Raw genomic sequence first — 6886 nt, 5'->3', positions numbered from 1 at the left:
CACATGTCACTTTAGACACTGTTCCAATTGAAACACTAGCCAGTTGAGCAGTCTGTGACTGAAGGTCCTGCCATCCCTGCCCCAACAATGAAGCCTCTTTCAAAGTCACTTGGATCTTTTCCTCTTGCCATCTTAATCCAAATTCGAGGTCAACTGGGCCTGCTCTGCATTTTTATTCATGCCACAGAGCATGACAGTATGTTAATGGCAGAATTGTATCATGCAGTACACCTGTATGGAAGCATCTGCATTCGTTTTGTTTCTCCACTCATTTACTAAGGTTTTTCCTTTAAAGGTATACCATGCAGTTTTTTTTTTGCGGTCCTCTTCCGTCCTCAACCCCACGCCTCCGCTGAGGACGTATCCTTGAGCGCTACAAGCAAAATGTCAAGCGAAGAGGTGAGGTGGTGAGAGATATTGAAAATCACATTATTAGCAACATGAATATGATTCCATATACTGTAGATAGTCACGTGTGCTTCGTGGCAGATGAAGTATTCCTCTAGAGGGTGCTAATGCGCTTTAGGATTGAAGTCATTGCGTACCGCGTAGTATAGACATTGCGCTTTAAGGTTGGTAAACCGATTTTAATTTCCCCCATACATAGCGCACGCTTTAGAATTAGCCGCAGCGCAAATTCAAGTGGTGGACATACATTAGCGCGTTTAGTATAATTTATTTAAAAATGTTTCAACCCTGGCATTTCATAACTACGTAGCAGGACTAGGCTATAGGGAACATGAACACATTTATTAATAAAGAAAAACCTTTTAGTTCGCTATAATATTCAGAAGGGAAATAATATTACTCAAGAGAATTAGGTAATGCCACTGGATGAATAGTTTCATGCTTGTCTTTGCATTCAGTCTGGCAGAAAAGAAATAGCCTACTTCAAATGTATTCAGCATTGCTCATTTCTCTCATTTCCAATGAGGCATACAACCTCTAGAATTATTATTATTTCTATTGCTGTTGTTGTCATAATTCTTTCTTTTTCCTTCTTATACCCAAAAAATAATGTGTTAATATCTAACACACTTTTTGTGATAGGACTACTACTTTTGTGTTGCTTTCAACAAATGTTTTGAGAGTGTATAGGCTACACCCGGATAATTTCCGAATTTGTAGATAATATATATTTAAAATTCAGCATTGTTCGCAAAGTAGCCATTGTTCGAAGTGTTAGAAGTTTTGAGCTTTAAAATCTCACGCTTGTGACTTGGAATTTAAAACGAAACAGCGGCTCCGCTGCCGTCTTTTCTCTCAATCAGATGCTAATTGCTAGGGGAGGTAAACACTGCGCGCAGTCGGGGAGGAAGTCAAGCGTGAAGATCAATCTCCCACATCACCTTCATCAAATAACTTTGACTGAGTGAGGCGCCCTAATTAGCCGGGTACTCGCTGACTGCCTCCCTCGCCTGCCGGGGTCTCTGAAATTGCCGGATAGAAGCCAGCAGGTGAGTCCTGGTTACAATCGGGCAAGGAATGCATTATTCTCCGCAAAGTGTCACCTGAAGTCGTCAAAAAAATGTCACCTGCTGGAGGACACTTCAATGACGAGGTTGCTGGAGAGGGGCTGCGCTGCGTTCGGCTGTCAAATGCATGGGGAAACGAACCCCTCCCACATTACTTCGTATTCAGTAAGCAGTAAGCCTAACCTCGCACATGAGGCAAATATGTCACATAATTTCGTGCACTGCCTGAGCCATCTTTTATCATTGGTTTTTCAATTTAATGCCATAATGATTCAGCGCAACACTTAGTCGACTGATTTTCTATTTTGAAATGACTTGTTACAACCAACCATTAGGCTATTCATCATGTTCTTTTCCGTGGGAATGAAATGTAATCTCCAATTGGTTTAAAATACATGCGTAACCGTAAGAAATATGCAAATTGTGAAAAAGAGGCGCACATGAACCTCTTCGTCGATTAATTGTCTTTGACTCGCCAGATGGAGGTGTTATATTACAGAGGCCATTCAGCTGAACGATTGTCTCATTTATTACCAGTCATACCTCTGATCACGGCCTCCATTACTGCACCATCTACACACCCCACCCTGCAGCACTCTCGTCTCCTTTGGCATCACTATTCAGCCAACCATCCCCTGTAATCAGTAAGATCAATGATTTGTGGTGTAAAGTAGGCTACAGTGGTTCAGTGTTGAATCAATTCTTACAGAGTGCATATGGTCCCTATTGGACTCATGTTTACTCTGGTAGAGTTGAGTTAATACTGTATGTTTTACTGTGCATAACCACCCTGTTCAGTTATTCTAAATCCGTCTGTTTTATTTGACCAAGGTTGTTAGAGTGCCAAGCAGAGAGACATAGATTATGACTGCTGATTCATCACACAACCTTCTGGAGCCAAAGTGTGTTCTCTTGCTTGGACACTGAACTGTGGCCTCTGGAAGCAATAGTCTCTCTGTACTATTGGCATATAAAAGCACACCCGCACTAGCATACTTCAATCCATATCACTGCATTGGCCATATAATATAAGCTGCAGGACTGTACCAAACATTCTGTGCTCAGAATCTCTGTACTAACATCCCACCCAATATCAGAGTGATATATGTACTGTATCCTAAATATACTGCTTTTCTCTACTTAAATGAAACACTTTGTGAACTCCATGCACCGAAAGTATCACTGTACTGCACCATATACTGAAACTTAGTTGGAATGAACAGAACACCCTGAGTGTTTAACTGACAGTCTTACCCAGAGCGACTTACACAGCTTACTTTACCCACAATGCATTTATACAGCTAGTACTGAAACAATACAGATACCTTGCCCAAGGGTATAACAGTGCACCACCTGGGCACTGAACCCAAAACCTGCAGTTCCCTAATCATTATATTACACTGCTGCCCTGTACTGAACTCTCCTGCTCCATACTGGACAAACAGGGTCCTAAACTGTACTCAGTATAACCTATACTGCCCTGTATCACTCAAAAACAGAGAACACACATTAGAAGCGACAACAATACAATTATTTTAGATTTTATCATGTTGCACAGTTCAGGGAAAAGCACTGAGGTGAAGTGGAAAAGTAGTTTGAGTGAGTACAGATGCTACTCCATTTGGTCTTAACAAAGACCTTATTTGGCCTGTGGAGTTGGCCGCAGTCTAAAAACTGTCTTCTCTGGCTGTAGCTCCCAAACGTTACATCAAATGGTAGTCTTTCCCTGTTATCATAAATGTCCCTGGCAGAAAGGGAGGACTTGACTGTCCCATATTGGAGTTTGACAATCCCCTTCAACAGATGTTAAGACGGTGGGTGCACTAGGCCTCATAGATTCCTCTCTAGTTAGTCTGGCTGGTGTAAACAAATAAATAGTAATCTGGCAGATTCAAAAGTTTGCAAAAGTGTGTTATTCTTGGAGAGGTCCTAAAGAATATCTCACCCCTTGTTCTGTGTTCCTCGTAGAAGCACTCATAACAGTTGTGGTGGTTTCATTCACTTGCATTCAGCATTATTCTTGTGCTGAAATGGTAAGGGTTTAAATCTCTGAGTATCTGTATCATGTATGAAGGACATATTGTTCTCTAAAACTGGGAAAAATCCACATTAATTATTTTTTATAATGCATTTGTATTCCTTTTTATATCACAACCCAACCTAAAATACTTATAAGTATTTGCCTAATAGTGTTGGCGGGGGGAAAAATGGTATAGAGGTATGATAATGAGATGGCTAATTAAGATCAATCAGTTAATTTAATGTCCAACATGCAGCTGTGAGGAACCGTGGCTTCATTGCTTCTCAAGCTCATCTACCCCGTGGGCTAAACAACCCTGAAAGAATACCTCAGAATTATAATCACACATTCTCTCATTACTCAGCCTGACTACCACACCAACATGGCAATATGGATCCCACGCATTGCAGTAGGCCTATGCATAGCGCAGGTAGATGAAAGCAGGTAGTCCATCCATATGCACCTGCGGGGTGAGAGCCGAACGAAGGCCTTGGACACGGGCTCACTTTCCCTATTAGCGAGTCAGCGCCAAGTCAAGCGCATGCCTCCGAATCGACTTCCGCCCTGAGCACGGGGCTGAACAAAGTCAGCCCTGTCTGCGCGCGCAGCGGCAACAGACAGATGAAATGATGCTCCTGCGGGTTTTATCCGCAGGGTTGAAATGAACGTACACGGGAAAAGGCCCCGGAGGCGCACGGGGTCCTCGCTGCTGCATAATCAGCGCCTGGTGCGTGCAGTTGTGAACCTGTCAAGCGCAGCGACTTTCAAAAGAACTTCAGGGTTTGAGAACCACCCCCTCTTCCTCTCCAAACAGTTCCCCCGCATACCACTGCGGGGCAGTGTTGTATCAGCAGACGGTAGAATGCAGTCAGGAACCGGCGAGAAGTCGAACGGAGCGTCGGGATATGCATTCGAGTTGATTAAAAGGTATGAGATTTTAATTTTATTCTGTTTGTTTGTTTTAAATAAAGAACATAAACAGGCTAAATCCGCTATGATCACCGCCCAAGTCACGTGTAATAGATGAAAATATTCAGTAGGCCCCATGCAGGCTTATTCTCCAGGGGAGAAGGAAGGGGGAGAGGGAAGAAGAGTATGCCCTAACTCTATAAATATTTATGTGATGTGCTTTCTTTACTAAGGGGAAACAAAAAGTTGTGGGGAAGCTTCCCAAGGTAAACCAAACAAACAACTTCAAAAGAAATTAAAAGGAATCGGCAGTATGAATTAATTCGGTCAAAATCTGCGACTGAAAGTAGGCTAGGCTTTTTTTTTTCCTTTTTTTTTTTTAAACATGGATTTAAAACGATATAGTGAATTCCAACTATTTGTCCTTGTTTAAAGTTTGATATGAACTTTAGTGCTTGTAGTCAGAAGTTGTCTCGAACGTTATATGTAAACATATTCGTCGTATTATTTTACGTTTGTTCTTGCCTCTTCCAATTAAATTTTTTTAAATGATCCAATGAATGATCCATACGTATATAATTGATTCTTCATGACAATCAATCCTATCTACCCCTCCATGAGTTCACGTCAGTTCGATCTTATGACGGAAGGAAAGTTCAGCTGATTATTGCGGTGATTCTTGAAACGTGGAGAACAATTGGCGTTAGTTTTTAGGAGCGTTTATTACAGGGAATAGGCCACCTCAACAGAGTAATTACCCTGGCTATAGATTTGTGCTGTTACTCGGTTATGTGAGCTACCGAGTGGAGGATGTGCTTTTTCTATAGAGTTCGTGTTTGTTTAAAGTGCAAGGGCCCTTTACCTCTTCTTAAAAACGGCATCATTACCACCCAATTAAGTCTAAATATCAGGCTGCATCAGTCAGCCCGAGGGCCAGGGGACACAGACTCCCTGGTACAGCCTTTGAAGTGAGATAATTAGTTATATAATTAAGGTAATTAGCTATGTCCAGCTAACAAATACATAGTCTTTGAATTGCACACACATGGTGGTGCATCACACCCTCTTTTAAATAGAGATCCAGTGTTTTGTCTCCAAGGTGTATTTGCTGGACTGGATTATCTTTGACTCCTTGTGCACACTGAAAGGTGGGCGTTCTGGTGTTTTGCAAATGGTCACATTTACTATTTGTTTTGCTGAATTCTACAGTGTGTGACACAGGTCTGAGATGTGTGGATTTTGGAAAGTGCTCTGCAGTGTGAGTATTTTGGGTGAGGTGTGTGTGCCTGTGTGTGTGTGTGTGTGTGTGTTTATAATTAGCTGCAGAGCAGGAGCCTTGCACGGGAGGCCAGTTGTGGGGAGAGTTTTGTCTTCCACCCTCAGAGGCCTTTGGTCTCATCAACATTTGTGTTTTCAAGGGCACTGCCTTGAGTGACAGGGCTTAATGTGAATCTTGTCAGAATTGGATTTGATCCTCAGGACTCTGCCAGGGGCCTGTTCTGTAAGATTTGTTAGATTTACCCCCCCCCCCCCCCCCCCCCCCAAATGGAATTACCCCTGAAAGAGCCATACTGCCTGCTGCATTGTGGGGATCTGTGGATCTGAGGGTTTTTCTGGATCTGAGGGATCTGTAGATGTAACCCGCAGTAAGGGGTGCTCACAGCGCCCGGTCGAAGATTTTCAAAGAGGGTGGGTGTGTGTGCAGGGATGAGTGAGTTGTTCAGGGAGGATAAACTCAATAGCGCACCTGCTATTTACAAACATTCTCAGTTACCCTGCTTTTTGCTTCAAAGACACGATTAAGCTAAATAAATTGATCCTGTCTGACTGGCTTTGTCCAGAAACCAACGGCCATTTGGTTTGGCTTCTAGTGTTATGCCTTAATCACGTCTTTGGCACAGTTGGTTTAGATGATTCCAGCTGCCTATTTGCCCAAGGTTGTTAGAAATTATTTTGGAGAGATTTTTAGAATTGCCTTAAGTTGCCCACCTCTGAGTCACTGCTGGGATATGTTGAACGGAGACTGATGTAACAACATTAATTTATGACTGTGTTTAGGAGCGAGATTGAGAAACAGAACAAAACAGTACCTAGGTATGGCTTATGTAGCTTAATATCTATTGTTAGCATGGTCAGAAAAATGTCATTGGGTGTCACCACTCTGTGTGAAAATGTAGGTCTGAATTCCTTTTTTTTTTTCCAGGATTGTGTCAATCTCAATTTCTCAAAGCCCAGCCTGTTTGGCGTAGAGCTTTTATAAGTAGACCCATTCTGCCACTGTTCAGATTGCTTTTTCTCCTCCCTGGAATCTGCCGGAGCATTTTAGCGAGGTGATATCCCTTATCTGTGGTTGAACCTCTGTAGCGTTTACCCAGGTGAGTGCAGGTGATATCTCCTCTCCCGTCAATAATCTATGTCACCCCAGCAGTGATGCTTAACGGAGCCTGTGCCTATATTGCAGCTGAAGGAAATGTCTCTCTCT

At 42.6% G+C, this 6886-nt stretch overlaps 1 long non-coding RNA gene across 1 annotated transcript in view; it reads left to right on the top strand.

Annotated features, from left to right (window-relative positions):
• Nucleotides 1-318: 318 nt before the first annotated feature.
• Nucleotides 319-6886, top strand: part of LOC118232467 — a 31623-nt gene continuing 25055 nt past the window's right edge. Inside the window, exons 1-3 of the long non-coding RNA XR_004766303.1 lie at nucleotides 319-399; nucleotides 1272-1457; nucleotides 4310-4422. This is a non-coding gene — a long non-coding RNA (uncharacterized LOC118232467). The remainder of the gene's footprint in view (nucleotides 400-1271; nucleotides 1458-4309; nucleotides 4423-6886) is intronic.

Source organism: Anguilla anguilla, chromosome 7, assembly GCF_013347855.1.
Source record: "Anguilla anguilla isolate fAngAng1 chromosome 7, fAngAng1.pri, whole genome shotgun sequence".
NCBI lineage: Eukaryota > Metazoa > Chordata > Actinopteri > Anguilliformes > Anguillidae > Anguilla > Anguilla anguilla.
This window is presented reverse-complemented; position numbering and strand designations above follow the sequence as displayed.